The 18,285-nt window shown below is 40.8% G+C and overlaps 1 protein-coding gene across 3 annotated transcripts in view; it reads right to left on the reverse strand.

Annotated features, from left to right (window-relative positions):
- NLN (neurolysin) overlaps positions 1 to 18,285 on the reverse strand; it is a 93,323-nt gene that overhangs the window by 63,035 nt on the left and 12,003 nt on the right. The window contains exon 2 of one of the 3 annotated variants that reach the window (XM_055554450.1): positions 16,955 to 17,046. The exons of the other annotated variants lie outside the window; for them this stretch is intronic. The gene's annotated coding sequence lies outside the window, so the exon portion shown is untranslated. The remainder of the gene's footprint in view (positions 1 to 16,954; positions 17,047 to 18,285) is intronic. 3 annotated transcript variants of the gene reach the window in all.

Genomic DNA, 18,285 nt, shown 5'->3' on the forward strand with positions numbered 1-18,285 from the left:
AGTCAGATTACTATGACTGAGGGTATGGAGGTGAAGAACTGAGAGAGTGCACCTCAGCAACTCTCCATGGAGCTGGCTGTGAGAACAAGGAGACTAAGGCATGTAAGGGGCTGAGACACAGAAAGGCACATTATTAACATAGGAGAAGCCTTAGCCGTCTGACCCCCTTAACCATCTCTCCTAATAACTGAGGTCTCCTACATGAAACATACTGGTTGATGGTTATACTCAAGACTGGCAGACTATTTTCCAATGTATTTCCACATTTCTCCTTCAACCAGCTGAGTTATATATTCACCAAGAGTCAAGTTTATTTGTTACAGAACTGTTGATACTTATTATACTCATTTTCATGTAACTGAAGTACTTAACTGGTTAAATGTGTGCCAAAAGAATGATCTGTTGTTTAGGTCAATACCTTGGGAATACTTTAAACAGGACAGTTACTAAAAAGCCAACCAAAAAACTGCTGTTAGAGAAGATTTAAAACAGAATTGCAAAGATTCAGCAGGTTTCTTAACTTAGATTACTTATGCGTGTCTGGAGTGCTCTTGCTTCACTTTAAACAGACTGAAACTGGAAATGAAAAATAATGCATTTTGGCGTAGAGTTTACTCAAGGACAGTGAGGAATGCCGATCAAGTGATTCACATTTAACAAAAAGGTCTTGCTCTTACATCAAAATATTTTAAAATACTCATTTATGTTCTGTTTGAATATATTATTTGAGCAATTTGTCATTTTTAATGATTCTGTGTGAAACCAGTTTTTTAAATTACTTATTAAATGACATCTGGGTTTGGTTTGGGAAGATGCCCTGGAGAAGGGACCAGCAACCCACTCCAGTATTCTTGCCTGGAGAATCCCATGGACAGAGAAGAGCCGGGTGGGCTACAGTCCATGGGATCACAAATAGTTGGACATGACTGAGATGGTAACTGCAGCCATGAAATTAAAAGACGCTTACTCCTTGGAAGGTAAGTTATGACCAACCTAGATAGCATATTCAAAAGCAGAGATATTACTTTGCCAACAAAGGTCTGTCTAGTCAAGGTTATAGTTTTTCCTGTGGTCATGTATGGATGTGAGAGTTGGACTGTGAAGAAGACTGAGCACCGAAGAATTGATGCTTTCGAACTGTGGTGTTGGAGAAGACTCTTGAGAGTCCCTTGGACTGCAAGGAGATCCAAGCAGTCCATCCTAAAGGAGATCAGTCCTGGGAGTTCATTGGAAGGAATGATGCTAAAGCTGAAACTCCAGTACTTTGGCCACCTCAGGCGAAGAGCTGACTCATTGGAAAAGACTCTGATGCTGGGAGGGATTGGGGGCAGGAGGAGAAGGGGACGACAGAGGATGAGATGGCTGGATGGCATCACTGACTCGATGGACGTGAGTCTGAGTGAACTCCAGGAGCTGATGATGGACAGGGAGGCCTGGCGTGCTGTGATTCATGGAGTCACAAAGAGTCGGACACGACTGAGCGACTGATCTGATCTGATCTGATCTGAGCGGCTTTCATGCACTCACTCACTATTAAATGACATACGAAAGTGGAACTTCCCTGGTGGTCCCATGGGTAAGACTGTACCTCCACTGCAAGGAGCATGGGTTTGACCCCTGGTTGGGGAACTAAGATCCCACGTGCTGCATGGCTGGCCAAAAAAAAAGGGGACATGTGGAGCAAGGTGCTAATGGAGGTAGGAAGAAGTGGCATATGTCCCTGGGCAGAGCAAATTGTATGAGATAGGAAGAGAGACTGTAATCTCAGCAAAATCAATGAAACAGGTAACAATGTAACAAGTAGTTCAGATCAGTTCAGTCGCTCAGTCGTGTCCAACTCTTCGCGACCCCATGAATCGCAGCATGCCAGGCCTCCTTGTCCATCACCATCTCCCGGAGTTCACTCAGACTCACGTCCATTGAGTCAGTGATGCCATCCAGCCATCTCATCCTCTGTCGTCCCCTTCTCCTCCTGCCCTCAATCCCTCCCAGCATCAGAGTCTTTTCCAATGAGTCAAATCTTCGCATGAGGTGGCCAAAGTACTGGAGTTTCAGTTTTAGCATCATTCCTTCCAAAGAAATCCCAGGGCTGATCTCCTTTAGAATGGACTGGTTGGATCTCCTTGCAGTCCAAGGGACTCTCAAGAGTCTTCTCCAACACCACAGTTCAAAACCATCAATTCTTCGGTGCTCAGCCTTCTTCACAGTCCAACTCTCACATCCATACATGACCACAGGAAAAACCATAGCCTTGACTAGACGAACCTTTGTTGGCAAAGTAATGTCTCTGCTTTTGAATATGCTATCTAGGTTGGTCATAACTTACCTTCCAAGGAGTAAGTGTCTTTTAATTTCATGGCTGCAGTCACCACCTGCAGTGATTTTGGAGCCCCCCAAAATAAAGTCTGACACTGTTTCCACTGTTTCCCCATCTATTTCCCATGAAGTGATGGGACCAGATGCCATGATCTTAGTTTTCTGAATGTTGAGCTTTAAGCCAACTTTTTCACTCTCCTCTTTCACTTTCATCAAGAGGCTCTTTAGTTCCTCTTCACTTTCTGCCAGAAGGGTGGTGTCATCTGCATATCTGAGGTTATTGATATTTCTCCTGGCAATCTTGATTCCAGCTTATGCTTCTTCCAGTCCAGCGTTTCTCATGATGTACTCTGCATATAAGTTAAATAAGTAGGGTGACAATATACAGCCTTGACGTACTCCTTTTCCTATTTGGAACCAGTCTGTTGTTCCATGTCCAGTTCTAACTGTTTCTTCCTGACCTGCATACAGATTTCTCAAGAGGCAGGTCAGGTGGTCTGGTATTCCCATCTCTTTCAGAATTTTCCACAGTTTATTGTGATCCACACAAAGGCTTTGGCATAGTCAATAAAGCAGAAATAGATGTTTTTCTGGAACTCTCTTGCTTTTTCAATGATCCAGCAGATGTTGACAATTTGATCTCTGGTTCCTCTTCCTTTTCTAAAACCAGCTTGAACATCAGGAAATTCACAGTTCACATATTGCTGAAGCCTGGCTTGGAGAATTTTGAGCATTACTTTACTAGCATGTGAGATGAGTGCAATTGTGTGGTAGTTTGAGCATTCTTTGGCATTGCCTTTCTTTGGGATTGGAATGAAAACTGACCTTTTCCAGTCCTGTGGCCACTGCTGAGTTTTCCAAATTTGCTCTAGTAAAAACAATAGATGTCTGAATTTAAGAAACCAAAGGTTAACCCTGATAAGAACCAGGATATTTTCCTGGAAGTGGATGGCTGATATAAATGAGTTGAAGAATGCAGAGAACCGACAGCCCAGTACTGGACAGACGGTCTTCGGGAACACTGGAGTCAGCAGTCTGATGGCTGGGCCTGGGAGCAGAAAAGAAGACTGAACCAGAAATTAAAATCATCAAAGAACGGGGGGCACCAACCGGGTGGGTGGGAGAGAACAGCATGAGCAGGGTACCGTGAGCCTCAGAGGCATTTTTACGCCTTGGTGAAGAGGTGCTGGCCTGTGAGCAGAGCTGGGGGTGAGGAGGGAATCGGGAACAGAGAAGATATCAACCTTTCCTCCTTACTTTGTGATATGCCGTGTGGAAGAAAGAGGGATATGCGGAAATACTTTCCTCAGAGCTAAATGGATTACAATAAAGGTTAGGAGGAGAAAAGAGGATCCAGAGAATATGAAAAAATGGAGGAGTCTGTTTCCCATGGGACAAGGGCTCTGGAAATAACAAAGGATGAGTCCAAGTACGACCAATAGCTAAGCATGTGTTTTTTTGTCCAGCTATTCACCTCTTCCCCTATCTGATCATATACACGCTTTCTTCCCAGGCCCCATGCATCCCTGACCCTCAGCACTGCTGTGAGAGAAAGGGGTCTCATTCCTCCTGAGTCTAACTGAGCAGGTTGCTGTCCTTGACCGCAGCTGGCATCCATCTTAGAGAATGAGTGGAACCTGACTTAAACGATGAAATAAATACTGCGACTAGAAGAATAAAGGAAGGAAACCAAATATTTACTGACATCACCGATCCCTTAGATCAACTAATTCTGAAGCCTGACCTAGAGCTAGACTTTCCAGTTATTCGAGTCTATTGTTGAAAGCCAGTTTGAATGTGGTTTTATGCTATTTGCCTCAAACAGGATCCTGGCTGAAAAGGGAATGAAAGCTGATAAAGAAATGAGCAGAGGAAAAAACAAGAAGAAATGAGCAGAGAAAAAAACAAGACATACAGAGGTCAGAGTATAAGACCTTCCAAGCCTGGAGGGTCTCCCAGGCTTGGTGGTGGCCTAAAATAAGAGATGTGAAATGTAGTGTGTTGGCTGAAAATTTCCAAAATATATATTCCCACAATCCCTCATGGATACACAGAACTGAGGCCTTGAAGGAATGAGCCATGGCCCTGATTGGTTGGACTTCCAAGGAAGCTGCAGGACAGATGAAGAGGCTGGCCATGGGATCACTGAGGTAAGGAATAGTAACAGGGACAGCGATGAGTAAAACATAAGATTTCTACATCCCAATACCCTGCTCCTTTCACCACTCGTCTTAGTACAAACCAACTACTATGGACACGTTTCATTAATGTTAAATAGCTTTAAAAGAATGGATAAGAAAGCTGTGGTACATATACACAATGGAGTATTATTCAGCCATTAAAAAGAATACATTTGAATCAGTTCTAATGAGGTGGATGAAACTGGAGCCAATTATACAGAGTGAAGTAAGCCAGAAAGAAAAACACCAATACAGTATACTAACGCATATATATGGAATTTAGAAAGATGGTAACAATAACCCTGTGTACGAGACAGCAAAAGAGACACTGATGTATAGAACAGTCTTATGGACTCTGTGGGAGAGGGAGAGGGTGGGAAGATTTGGGAGAATGGCATTGAAACATGTAAAATATCATGTATGAAACGAGTTGCCAGTCCAGGTTCGATGCACGATACTGGATGCTAGGGGCTGGTGCACTGGGATGACCCAGAGGGATGGAATGGGGAGGGAGGAGGGAGGAGGGTTCAGGATGGGGAACACATGTATACCTGTGGCGGATTCATTTTGATATTTGGCAAAACTAATACAGTTATGTAAAGTTTAAAAATAAAATAAAATTTAAAAAAAAAAAAAAGAAAAAAGAAAATTATGTCAAACATCTCACCGATATGATGACTTCCTCTGGTTTTCATTTATTTCCTAACATTTATCGAAAGATGGAGTGTTTGGTCACAGCACACCTGATCTTAACTTGGTTAAACTGATGAAGATGTCAGCAGCTCTATCTTGGCTTAATGGCTGTACCCATGATCACCCCTGTATGGCTTCCATGGCAACTAACAAGAAGCTACCTTAAAGTGCAATGATTTCCTAAATGTAGATGTGGTAAGAAGAAAGGAACAGATGTTAGAGATCATGATTTCATGGTCAACAGAACACATGAAAATTTTAATCTTATACCTTCTTTTCTCACCGTCTGGGATTCTGTCGTAGTTCCATTCAGGATATAATTCTTGTTACTGAAGAAAAGGGATGGAGACAGAAGGATTCCCTAATACTTCTAACTAAAACATTTTGATCTATTGAGAATTTTTCTCCCTTCATTGTCTCTGCTTTCTCTCGTCCACTGTTTTTTCGCTGAGTATCCCTTCTTTGCCCCTTTATTATGATTTTAATCTCATTAGGTGCTTTGGATGCTGGTACCTTGATCCCTTCCCTTCAGTGTCTCGGCAGCCCCGGGGAACTGCACTTGGGGAGGAAAACCAGCGCGCCCGCCGTCATTCTAGCAACTGCGCTTGTACCCTTGAGGATCTATTGAGGATTTTTTATTGACTTTTTGCAACTGAGAGCTACAAAATTTGAAAGCAGGCAACACACCGTGATCTTGTCTTTCCCTACAGGAGTTATTACATGCAGTTATGTGAACATGAAAATCTAGATTAAATCCAAGATTCCCACAGTCTAATTAAACTCTAGCTTTCTTGCCTGCTCTCCACAGACTCCCAGGCTATTATTTCAGTCCCAACCACACCTTCATTTTCTCCTCTGTCTTTGAAGCACTTTCAACACACAGCTCTGAATTTCTAACCAAGAAATAATACAAAATACCATAGTAGAATTGACAGGAAGATGCATTTGCTGGGACTCTGGTCTCCTGTGTCCAAACACCAAATATTTAGGCGAAGAAAGCAAGCGGCACAGATTTTGACTGAGATTACCAGGCTAAAGAATTTTGTTTTGACAAATGAGCATGCCATTGTTACTGTGAGTTAATAATTGTCTGAAAAATTTAGGAAAATATTTTATGGAATGTACTTTCAGAAATGTTCTGATTGGGACTTCCCTGGTGATCCAGGGGTTAAGAATCCACCTGTCAATGCAGGGAACATGGGTCCCATCCCTGGTCCGGGAAGATCCCACGTGCCACAGAGCAACTAAGTCCTCACGCCACAGCTAGGAAGGTCCATGCGCTGTGAAGAAAGATTGCGTGTGCTGCAACTAAGATCCAACAGAGCCAAAAATGAAGAAATATTTTAAAGAAATATTCTAATTTACTGGGTTCATTTTCTTTTGAAGCATAAAGGCCTCCACGTCCTTCCACAGGGTGTCTTTGACTGTGTCAGTTCATATAGATCTGAGCTTGTATCACCTTTTAGCTGTGGCATCTATTTTAGACACAGAAGTAACTGTCATCCACTTGTTCAACTGGCTGGTGTTGTATGCCAAATCAGACGAGGACTCTTCTAGCACAATAACCATTGTACTCATCTGGTGTCACAACCCTAGCATCTCGCTGAGCACACTGTAGATGCTTTATGTGTTTGAGACGAGATGGTACTGACACGGCTGAAACAGCATCACAACACTATCTCCCTTCATTATCACAAATAAACATCCATACAGGAACGTGTGTTTTATTAGGGCCAGGACTAGTGTGAAACTCCATGACGTAAAATGTCACAACTTCCCCAGAATTTATATTTAATCCATGCTCCCATCCTTTTCCTATAGTGTTGTAGTTTACAGTCTGCATGGCATTTCCTGAAATTTGTTCCAATTCTTTAAAATACTTGGCAAACATTCCCAGTATTTACTTTGGAACTAATGTTTCTGTTCAAGCTATGAGGGCTGCATTTCACCAACCTCTCAAGTGGTATTTCTGTGTCTCTTTTAGTTAGTTCTTCTCTGGTTATTTTGTCAGAACCATGCCTTTTCAATCTTGATTCCCACTAATCACAAAGTTGTCTTTTTCAGCCATTGATCTAACTAAATCACCCCCGCCTTACAACTTAGAAGCCACAGCTCAAGTCCAGGCTCCTTTCAGCAGAGCGTACGGGACTCCTTAATTTTGGATTTCATCAATGCCAAATCCCAGCCGTGCAACTCCTCAAGGATCGCCTGTTCCTTTAGGCACCTAGCGTTCTTCTACCTTGAAGCCTCGAGCCAGGCAGCACGTTATCCCTTACATCTATCCTTTCTAACACAGTAGCCACATGTGGTTATTTAAAGTAAACAAAACAAAAAACGTAGTTCTTTAGTTGCACTAGGCACACTTCAAATGCTCAACAGCCACCATGGCAAGTGGCAACCATACTGAACAGACAGAGAATATCAGCATCAGAGCGGAAAGGTCTAGATGGCAGTGCTGCGCTAGGTGATCTCCTTTCAGGAATGAGTGTATGCCTGTATCCTCCTGTTGGTACCCTTTCTCTTTTTGACTCATAAAGCAGTTCCCTGGTGTCTTCTTTGGAGGGAAGAAAGAACAGAGACAGTGAGGAAAGGAGGAGTCATTTACCGAGCAGTTTCTACGTGTCTGACTCTTTGCGACACCATGGACTGTATGGTCCATGAAATTCTCCGGGCCAGAATACTGGAGTGGGTAGCCTTTCCCTCCTCCAGGGGATCTTCCCAACCCAGGGATTGAACCCAGGTCTCCCACATCAACAACCTCATATATGTAGATGATACCATTCTAATGGCAGTAAGCAAAGACAAACTAAAGAGCCTCTTGTTGAAGGTGAAAGAGGAGAGTAAAAAAGCTGGCTTGAAACTTCTTGAAACATTCAAAAAACTAAGATCATGGCATCTGGTCCATCACTTCATAGAAGGGGAAAAACTGGAAGCAGTGACAGATTTTTATTTTGTTGGGCTCCAAAATCACTATGGACAATGACTGCAGCCATGAAAGAAGACCCTTGCTCTTTGGAATGAAAGCTATGACAAACCTAGACAGCATATTATAAAGCAGACACATCACTCTGCCAACAAAGGTCTGTATAGTCAAAGTTATGGTTTTTCCAGTAGTCACATATGGATGTGAGAGTTGGACCATAAAGAAAGCTGAGCGTTCAAGAATTGATGCTTTCAAACTATGGTGCTGGTGAAAAGTCTTTAGAGTCCCTTGGACAGCAAGAAGATCAAACCAGTCAATCCTCAAGGAAATCAACCCTGAATATTCATTGGAAGGACTGATGCTAAAGCTCCAATACTTTGGCCACCTAATGCAAAGAGCTGACTCATTGGAAAAGACCCTGATGATGGGAAAGACTGAAGACAAAACGAGAAAGGGGCAGCAGAGGTTGAGATGTTTAGACAGCATCACTGACTCAATGGACATGAGTCTGAGCAAACTCTGGGAGATAGTGAAGGACAGGGAAGCCTGGCATGCTACAGTCTATGGGGTTGGAAGGAGTCAGACATGACTTAGCGACTGAACAACAACAACAACAAGCCCCTAACGAAGTTAAACATCTGGTATTTGAGCCACTAGTGTTCCAGACAACAGCTTTTTCATTTGCAGACCTTTTAATTTGACTTAGGATCAAACTGTTTTATGAACAGAATGTTCTGGAATTAAATGCCTTAGAATAAGTCAACTTTAACAGCAAACAGAGAATCAAATTCTTGGCCAAGATCATTTCTTTTGATGTTTTTTAGTGGAATTAATGTCCAGAAAGACCATTCCAGCTTGGTTTTTAAGTTTACAAAAAATATAATTAAAATACAAAAAATGGCACTTATATCTCTACTTAGTCCCACTTTCTTTCTTTGAATTTTAAAGAAAGATGTGTCCCCTAACCCATGGTCTTCAGCTTTTGAGTCCTGTAATTTTTTCATGTTCTGACTACACTGCCTTGTTTGTCACTGATTCTTCTACCAAAAGCACTCTGGCAATGTCGCTTTTCTGCTTTCCTAGTCCTTCAATTTTTCTGACCATTTCTTCTTAGTCTCCTTTGCTGGCTTCTCTTCCTGTAACCATTCAGAATAGTTGGGTGTTTTCCCATGAGTCCATCCAGATGTCAAGATGGGGCTCCAGACCCATAGATATCTCAAATGCGACACGTTCAAAACTTGATCTTTCTCCTGGATTCTCAGCCTCAGTTTACCACTCTTCACCTATGCTCCTAAGCTAGCAACTGGTCACACATGTGAATGATGAGCATCATCATCACCCCTAATATTTAGCGAAAGTAAATTAATATGCCAGGCACTATACCAAGAACTTACATGCATTTTTTTATTCAATCCTCCCAACCAGCTAAGAGGTAGGCATTATTAATACAATTTTCCTGGGCAGACAGAAATAGTGTGCTCAAGGTCATACAGCTGGTATGGAGCTGGAATTTAAACCCTAATTACAAAGCCCATATTCTTAACTACCATGCTATATTCATGTTGCACCTGAATCTTAGAAAAAAAAAAAATCAGATTTGTCACCATCTGCATCTTCCTGATTTTTCCGCCCTGATTGTAATGAGGAGAGAAGGTAGGCAGCTAAAGCATATACACTGACATCACTTGTCTGATCTCTCTGTACCACTCTCTGAAGGGCTGCTGCCAGGACTGTGGAAGGGTGCCCACTTAAGCTTTCATCCGTCTCTGAGAAACAGACCAAGCACGCATGAGCACCTTTTTGTGACATGTCTGAAGAATGGCTGTTGTTGTTCTGTCGCCCAGTCACGTCAGACTCTTTGTGACCCCATGGACTGAAGCATGCCGGGCCTCCCTGTCCCTCATCATCTCCCAGAGTTTGCCCAAGTTCAAGTTCATTACATTGGTGATACCATCCAGCCATCTCATCCTCTGATGCCCTCTTCTCCTTCTGCCTTCAACCTTTCCCAGCATCAGGGACTTTTCCAATGACTTGTCTGTTTGCATCAGATGACAAAAATACTGGAGCTTCACCTTCAGCATCAGTCCTTCCAGTGAATATTCGGGGTTGATCTCCCTTAAGATTGACTGGTTGATCTTCTTGCTGTCTACGGTACTTTCAGGAGTCCTCCAGCACCACAGTTTGAAGGCATCAAAAGAGTAAAACAACTCAAACTGAGACAAGCTGATGGTGACACTTTGCACTCAGGCCTCACTTTTTCCAGAGCCCTTCGATTATTCTTAGGTAAGCAAGTGTACCACCTGATGAAGTGTATGCCTAGGAAGTTCCAAATGCTTTCTTAAGGTACTCAGGCAAACCAATAATATACATTTCTTGTAAACAAGGCTCAGCTGAGGCATCCTATGCAATGAGTGCTAGTTCTTTATTCCCTGGTGATTTCTCAGGTAAAAATACTGATTTGTTACCATCCTCTGTGATTATGCCTCCATTGCAGATTTTATCTCCCACTCTCAAAAGGGCTCGTTACAAAGGGCTTTCCCATGAAATAAATTAGTTGATTCGCTCATTCCTTTAGTAAATACTGAGATTATGAAGATGAATAAGATCACAGTTCCTGCCTTTCAGCTTATAGACTTGTGAAGAAGAGACACAGAGATAGATGAGAACATCAGGCAGCAAATTTTATACGAATAAAGTGATGGGGAAATTTGTAAGACAGAACAAGTAACTCTACCTTGGGGAGATTCTTATATTTCTAAGCGTGCACACACACAACCGTAGAACTTGGTTTTCCTCTTTCTTTTATATTCTTTGTATAAAATACTTTATTATTATTATTAGCTGTCAACAAACAGCTAATAGAATTTATACAGAATAGCTTGTGCTCAGTCGCTTCAGTTGTGTCTGACTCTTTGTGATCTGATAGACTGTAGCTCAACAAGCTCCTCTGTCCATGGGATTTTCCAGGCAAGAATACTGGAGTGGGCTGCCGTATCCTCCTCCAGAGGATCTTCCCGTTCCAGGGATCAAACCAGTGTCTCCTGCATTGCCAGTGGATTCTTTACCAGTGAGCCTCTGGGGAAACCCCTAGAATAGCTTACTTTTATTTTTATTTTGATTAGTATTTGTGGAAGGTCTTCTAAGTATATTCTAGGAAATGTTACTCACAGTAGTTACTTATAACTTCTAAATCCTAAGTTTAATGTTTTAGGGTCTACATGTCAACTGCATCTATAAAATCTGAATTGAAAATTTTAAAAATAAATGATACTTCTCCTGAAGAGTGTTTTGGTCTTTTTTCTTTTTTTTAAGTTCTGTTAGGAAAAAAGCACAAGTTTATAAATTAAGCTCCTCTACAGTACCTAGTACTTGGTAAATATTCGTTGAATGAATTAAAATCTGTATGAATACTGAATGCCAGCCATAGGTTAGTTGGAGATCCACTAGGATGGCTGAGTGATCTGTTCTTCCCAGGCCAGGCCAAGAATGAAGACAACATCCTTCTCATTCCACTAGAAAGTAAGCTCTTTGAGAATGAAGACCGTATCTTAGTTATCTTTTTACTTTTCGGCAAATGTGGAAGAATGTACAGGCACACAGCATATATGTTGCAACTGTTAAATCAAGTATAAGAAAGCAATAAAAAAAATCTAAATTAGCCTGCCTTAGAATGATTAGTAAATTCAGCCCCAACACTAAGTAAATACAGTGATAAAGCAATCAAGAGAAAGTGCTAGGATAATAAAGTTGCTGAAGAAAAGTAATTAAAATAAGGGATAGATCATAAAGATACTTTGAGTCATGGACAGATTATCTACAGGACATGCCAGTATACTTAGAAAGCAGTCTTATGATTCAACTGCTCTTGCTTCCACCTGCTGGCATAGGAAAGTAATTTTTAGATTGGGCAGAAAATGTTAAGCAGCTCTAGAAAGAAACTGTATGAAAAGTTTGAACTTTCAAAGTACTCTTGAAAAGGTAACACTACACTTCCCATAAACAGCCATTTACAGAAAGGTACACCATGAACTCAGCTACAAACATACTGAATACAGAGCAGAATTATCCCAAATATGGAGATATTCCAGTGGTCTTTATTCTGAGTACTTCTAGTAGCTGATAAAGTCAAAAGCATTATCCATTTTCTCTCATTATACCATCCCATTTTAATATAAAAATAAACATAGCACTTAAATTTGATGACTAAAGTGACCAGGGAAACAATAATGGTTCAATCTCCATCTTACATGGTGAAAACATACTATTTGGAAACAGCACCACATATAATCTCAGTGTGTACAATTTCCTCTATCAACAAGGCTTAAGAGTAGACCCAATTATATTATATGAAGGCTCCCCTGGGAATGAAGGACCCACTTTCAACTCTTTCTTAAAATGTTAGGGACCCATTTAAAAAAAAATGAAAAAAGGTAATTTTATTTTAGATTTTGGAATGTAATGGAAGTAAGTTCTTGTTTCCAAATTTCATTGCAAATAAATGAAAAAAGGACTCTTCAAAGTCATCTTTTCCAAGAAACAGGAATAAAAATAAAAATCTTTTGAAAGAAATGGCTTAAGGTCTTATGAAGCACTGTGATACTAGAGATGTTTGTAATATTTCTACTTTAAATAAACAGAACTTAAGAAAAGGTTCCTATCACTCAGTTTATATAGGATGAAATAGAAAAGTGGCAGATTCTGAAAAACAAGAAAAAGAATAGAATAATAGTCAAATTGACTTTCTTCTAGTTTTGTGTGTAGGACAGTGGTTTCCTCATTATAAATTTTAAATAAAGTTATTATAAATGGACAAAGACTTTTCTTAAATCTTTTAATTGGCTTAAGAAAAGCCACCTGAGACTCTGAAGCATCTAGAATAAATAGAGTGCTGTGTCACAAATGAAATCAAGACTTCTTCAATAATTCATTACCAAAGGGTCTACCACATACAAGGAAAACCACAACTCAAAAAGACATTCCATCTTTATTTTTCTCTAGGAGGATGAATAAATTGCTTCTGGCACATTTTATTGGTGTTTGGGGCATACTTTTCAGAATTGAAATCCTTAATAAATTACTCAGGAGAGAGATTTCTCTCCTCAGTACATTATTTTATACTTAGTCTTTTTTTGGGGTCATCTACGCATGGGTTTTGTTGAGTGAACAATGATGTCTAAATCCTCTTCCTAGGCCTGGGTAATAACTAGCTTGCTTTTCTTTTTAAAGACTGGTTCAACCACAAATGAGTGTTCATTATTTTCACATGTGACAATGGTATTGTGGTTATATATTTTTGAAAAAAATTTATCTCAGAGCTATATGAAATACTTACTATTAAAGTAATATTGGGCATATGTTTCAAAGTAATTGGAGGATGAAGAGGTACATGAAAAGAGTTTGGCCATGAGCTGACATTTAAAAATGTTTTTTAATTGGAGGATAATTGTTTTACAATGTTGTGCTGGTTTCTGCTGTTCAACATGAATCAGCTATAAGTGTACATATATCCCCTCCCTCTTAGACCTCCCTCCCACTCCCATCCCACCCCTTCAGGTCATCACAGAACACCAAGCTGATTTCCCTGTGTTATATAGCAGCTTCCCAATACCTATCTATTTTGCACATGGTAGTATATATATTTCAATGCCACTCTCAATTTATCCCCCCTCTTCTTCCCCCACTGTGTCCACAAGTATGTCCTCTATGTGTGTGTCTGTATTCCTGCCCTGCAAACGGGTTCATCACTACCATTTTTCTATCTAGATTCTATATACAATGAGCTGACAATTTTAAAGCTATCCTAATTTCATGACTTTTAGTTATGACTGAAAATTTACACACTAAAAAAAAAAAAAAAAAAGCTCTAGTTGCTATTCTAAACTCAGACACGTGATTTGAAAAACATGATAACTTAACATTGAAAAAGCCACACAAGCTGACGAGCAGATTAAAAGGGATAATACATGGAGTAAACCCCGAGAGAAAATTAAAGCACACATAAGAAGAAACTAGAGGGACTTCCCAGGTGGCACAATGGTAAAGAGTCTGCCTGCCAATGTGGGAGATGCAAGAAATGCGGCTATAATGCTTGGGTGGGGAAGAGTCCCTGGAGAAGGAAATGCCAACCCGCTTCAATATTCTTGTTTGGAAAATTCCATGGAGAGAGGAACTTGGTGGGATATAGAGGGTCCCATGGGACCACAGAGGGTCAGACAGGACTGAGTGACTGTGCATACACTCACACAAGAAGAAACTAGAGCACAAAATATATTTGACCAGTAAATGAAGATTCATAAATTCACAGTTGGAAAGGGCCTAAAAAAATCAGGTGGTTTAAATTCTTGAATTCAGAACAAAGCTCAGTGATATGAAGTCAGAAGTAATCATTGCAGATATAATGAATGTTACATTATAAATGGATTATTAGAGAAGCTTCAAAGGGATACTGCTTTCTAGTGTATCTCCAACTTAAGGCTGACAACCTGGAGCACAAGTATTAGACGGCTGGCTTGCTACATCATCGAGTTAATGAATAAGCCTCTAGCTGCTGTTTGGCTTTACATATATGAACTCATTTAATCTTTGAACAACACTGTGACAGAGAGACTGAGGCACAGAGAGGTCAAATCACTTATCTAAGATCACTCATCCAAGGTAACTCCAACATCAATGCTGTTAAATACGTATCAGCAATCACACCAATCATTCTGGCAATTCGGCCATTCTCTTCAAGTTACCCATAGTTATTAACCTAATACATTACTTTTCTTGATATCCTCCTGTCCTAATTGAGATAGGCAGAGACATAGTCAGAGGGCACGGCCCACATGGCTCTGTGTTGGCCCACGCCATGTTCCAATTATCCCGCTGGTCTGGTCCTTCTTCTAGGGGGCATTCAAATGTCATTTACTTTTGTGATAGTGAATGTCGCTCAGTTGTGTCTGACTCGTTGCAACCCCATGGACTATGCAGTCCACGGAATTCTCCAGGCCAGAATACTGGAGTGGGTAGCCTTTCCCTTCTCCAGGGGATCTTCCCAACCCTTTAAAGCTACTCTTTGAAGCAGAGAAGAGAGTTTCCTCACCAATAAATATAAAAAAAAAGTTCTTAAAACATTTCCTAAGCAAGATGAAAATACAAGGTCAGCTTTCGGGAAACATTACTAGGTAAGCTTCAGAAATGATAACTTAACATTGAAAAACCCATACAAGCTGACAAGCAGATTAAAAGGGATAATACATGGAGTAAACCCCGAGAGAAAATTAAAGCACACATAAGAAGAAACTAGAGGGACTTCCCAGGTGGCACAATGGTAAAGAGTCTGCCTGCCAATGTGGGAGATGCAAGAAATGCGGCTATAATGCTTGGGTGGGGAAGAGTCCCTGGAGAAGGAAATGCCAACCCGCTTCAGTATTCTTGTTTGGAAAATTCCATGGAGAGAGGAACTTGGTGGAATATAGAGGGTCCCATGGGACCACAGAGGGTCAGACAGGACTGAGTGACTGTGCATACACCCACACAAGAAGAAACTAGAGCACAAAATATATTTGACCAGTAAATGAAGAAAATGTTGATTTTTAAGTGCTTATGAGATATGCCAGGGTTTTAAAGCGTGGTGATCTGGCAACTGGAAATATGAACCTAAAGGCAAGGAGAGGGGTTCAGATGGGAGACACAGCTACAGACGTCTTCAGATGTACAAATCTTCGAATGGACTGGGGCCTCTCAGGACAGTATGTAGATAAGAACACTGGGGAAGTCTGGAAAAAGTAGGGTAAGGAAAAGTGCACACCTGGTGGGTTGAGGGAGTGTTTCAGATGGAAGTGTGTGTGGGAGAGACTCCAGCATGTATGTCTGTTCAAGGAAAGGTGTCCGAAAAGAGATTTACAGCAGAGAAAAACTAGAGTTTGAGAGGCAAGTGTCAGGAAAATAAAGCTTGAAAGAAATTTGAGGAATGTTCATAACAGAATAAAATTAATTTTGTTTCTCTGCAAATCAAGAAAGAATGTGTGGCCAACAGTGTGAATATTACATGGAGACTGAGCAAGGCAGGACTGAAAAGTCTGCACTGTACTTGGCAACTAACACCCCAGACCTAGAGTGTCATCTGATTAGCAGTTCCTTCCTCTCTTGTTCTTCGGCAGCCACATCAAGCGGCTGATTCACACTGAAACCGAAAAACAAGTCAAGGTTCTAAGTTTTTCCCATGGGCTGCTCTTACATCATCCTGCTCTCATACAGGTGATGTGTTTAGCTTACATATAAGATTTCATCTTGGGATACTATTAAGACTCTCCTCTTTAGAATGGTGTCCCAGGGAGTGGAGATCCTCAGGAATTCTAAGTTTTCACTACTAAGGTTTCCCTGGTAGGTCTTTATATCCTGTTCCCAGTCACTGATAAAGCATTTGTAACTTTCAATATTCATGAATATACACAGCCCTTGAATTACAACGGCTAGATTTAAGATTTTTTGACTTATGATGGTGTGAAAAGAATTCCACAGAAACCATTCTTCAAAATCTGAATATTTACCTTTTCTCAGGCTAGCGCTACACGGGAAGATACTCTGTCATGGAGCTGGGCGGTAGACTGCAGCCTCCAGTCAGCCATGTGATCACAAGGGTAAACAACCAATACACTTACAATCAATCTATACCCACACATTTCTGTTTTTCACCTTCAGGACAGTATTCAGTAAATTACACGAGACATTCAACACTTGATTATAAAATAGGCTTGTGCTAATGTAAGTGCTCTGAGAATGTTTAAGGTAGGCTAGGATGATGTGATGATGTTTGGTAGATTAGGTGTATTAAAAGGATTCTGACTTTTCAACTTACTATGCATTCATCACGATGTGACTCTGCCATGAGTTGAAGAAGATCGTAGTCAGTTCTTAATTATCCAGGTCCTTAGAACTACTTTTTTCTACCTTGAATGGCAAGGAGAAAATTATAAGTTACTATGTACCCATGGTATCAACCACTGTGCCAGATGCTCTCATCTACATTAGTTCCTGCATGCCTTACAAAAATTATGAGAGGTAGTAAATGTTATCTCTATTTTAGGACTGAAGAAACTGAGACTTTGTGAGATTATTCAAACATCTAAAACCAGGTCAGCCTCCAAAGTAATGCTGTTTGCACATTCTCTTTTTTCTTTTTTTTGAGGGGTGTAAATCTCTACACACTGAACTTTGTTCTTTGTCCAGCTTTACTGAGCTATACTTCCCATATAACACAGTGTAAGTTTAAGGTGTAGCAACATTCTTTTTCTTGGAGTCATTTCATTAGTTTTTAGCATGTTTGTCTTGGATACTCAACTTACTTTAATGTGCCTGTTCCTAAATTCTGGCAGATAGTCTTAGGGGAAGGGAACTCCCTCTCCTGGGCTTCCTATGTCCAGATCCTACCTTCAAGGATCAATTATGACTTTGCCACTTTCTTTTATCCTGAAAGAAATCTCTCCTTCCCCTGAACTCCCATATCAACTTCTCTATTACTCTCCAGGGCACTTATCACCCTCTATCTTGGATTCTAATTGTTTATGTATGTGCCTTATCACCCTTACTAGCCTGTATTGCCTTGGCCTTTTCAGTTCAGTTTGGTTTAGTCACTCAGCTGTGTCGGACTCTTTGCGACCCCATGGACTGCAGCATGCCAGGCCTCCCTGTCCATCACCAACTCCCAGAGCTTACTCAAACTCATGTCCATCAAGTCATTGATGCCATCCAACCATCTCATCCTCTGTCATCCCATTCTCCTCCTGCCTTCAATCTTTCCCAGCATCAGGGTCTTTTCAAATGAGTCAGTTCTTCGCATCAGGTGGCCAAAGCATTGGAGTTTCAGCTTCACCATCAGTCCTTCCAATGAGCATTCAGGACTGATTTCCTTTAGGATGGACCGGTTGGATCTCCTTGCAGTCCAGGGGACTCTCAAGAGTATTCTCCAACACCACAGGTCAAAAGTATCAATTCTTTGGTGCTCAGCTTTCTTTATAGTCCAACTCTCACATCCATATGTGACCACTGGAAAAACCATAGCCTTGACTAGATGGACCTTTGTTGGCAAAGTAATGTCTCTGTTTTTTAATATGCTGTCTAGGTTGATCATAACTTGACCTTTTAAGAAGGATCAGAATAAGAAATAGCCCATAAAACTCTACTTATACA

Source organism: Bubalus kerabau, chromosome 18, assembly GCF_029407905.1.
Source record: "Bubalus kerabau isolate K-KA32 ecotype Philippines breed swamp buffalo chromosome 18, PCC_UOA_SB_1v2, whole genome shotgun sequence".
Taxonomy (NCBI): Eukaryota; Metazoa; Chordata; class Mammalia; order Artiodactyla; family Bovidae; genus Bubalus; species Bubalus kerabau.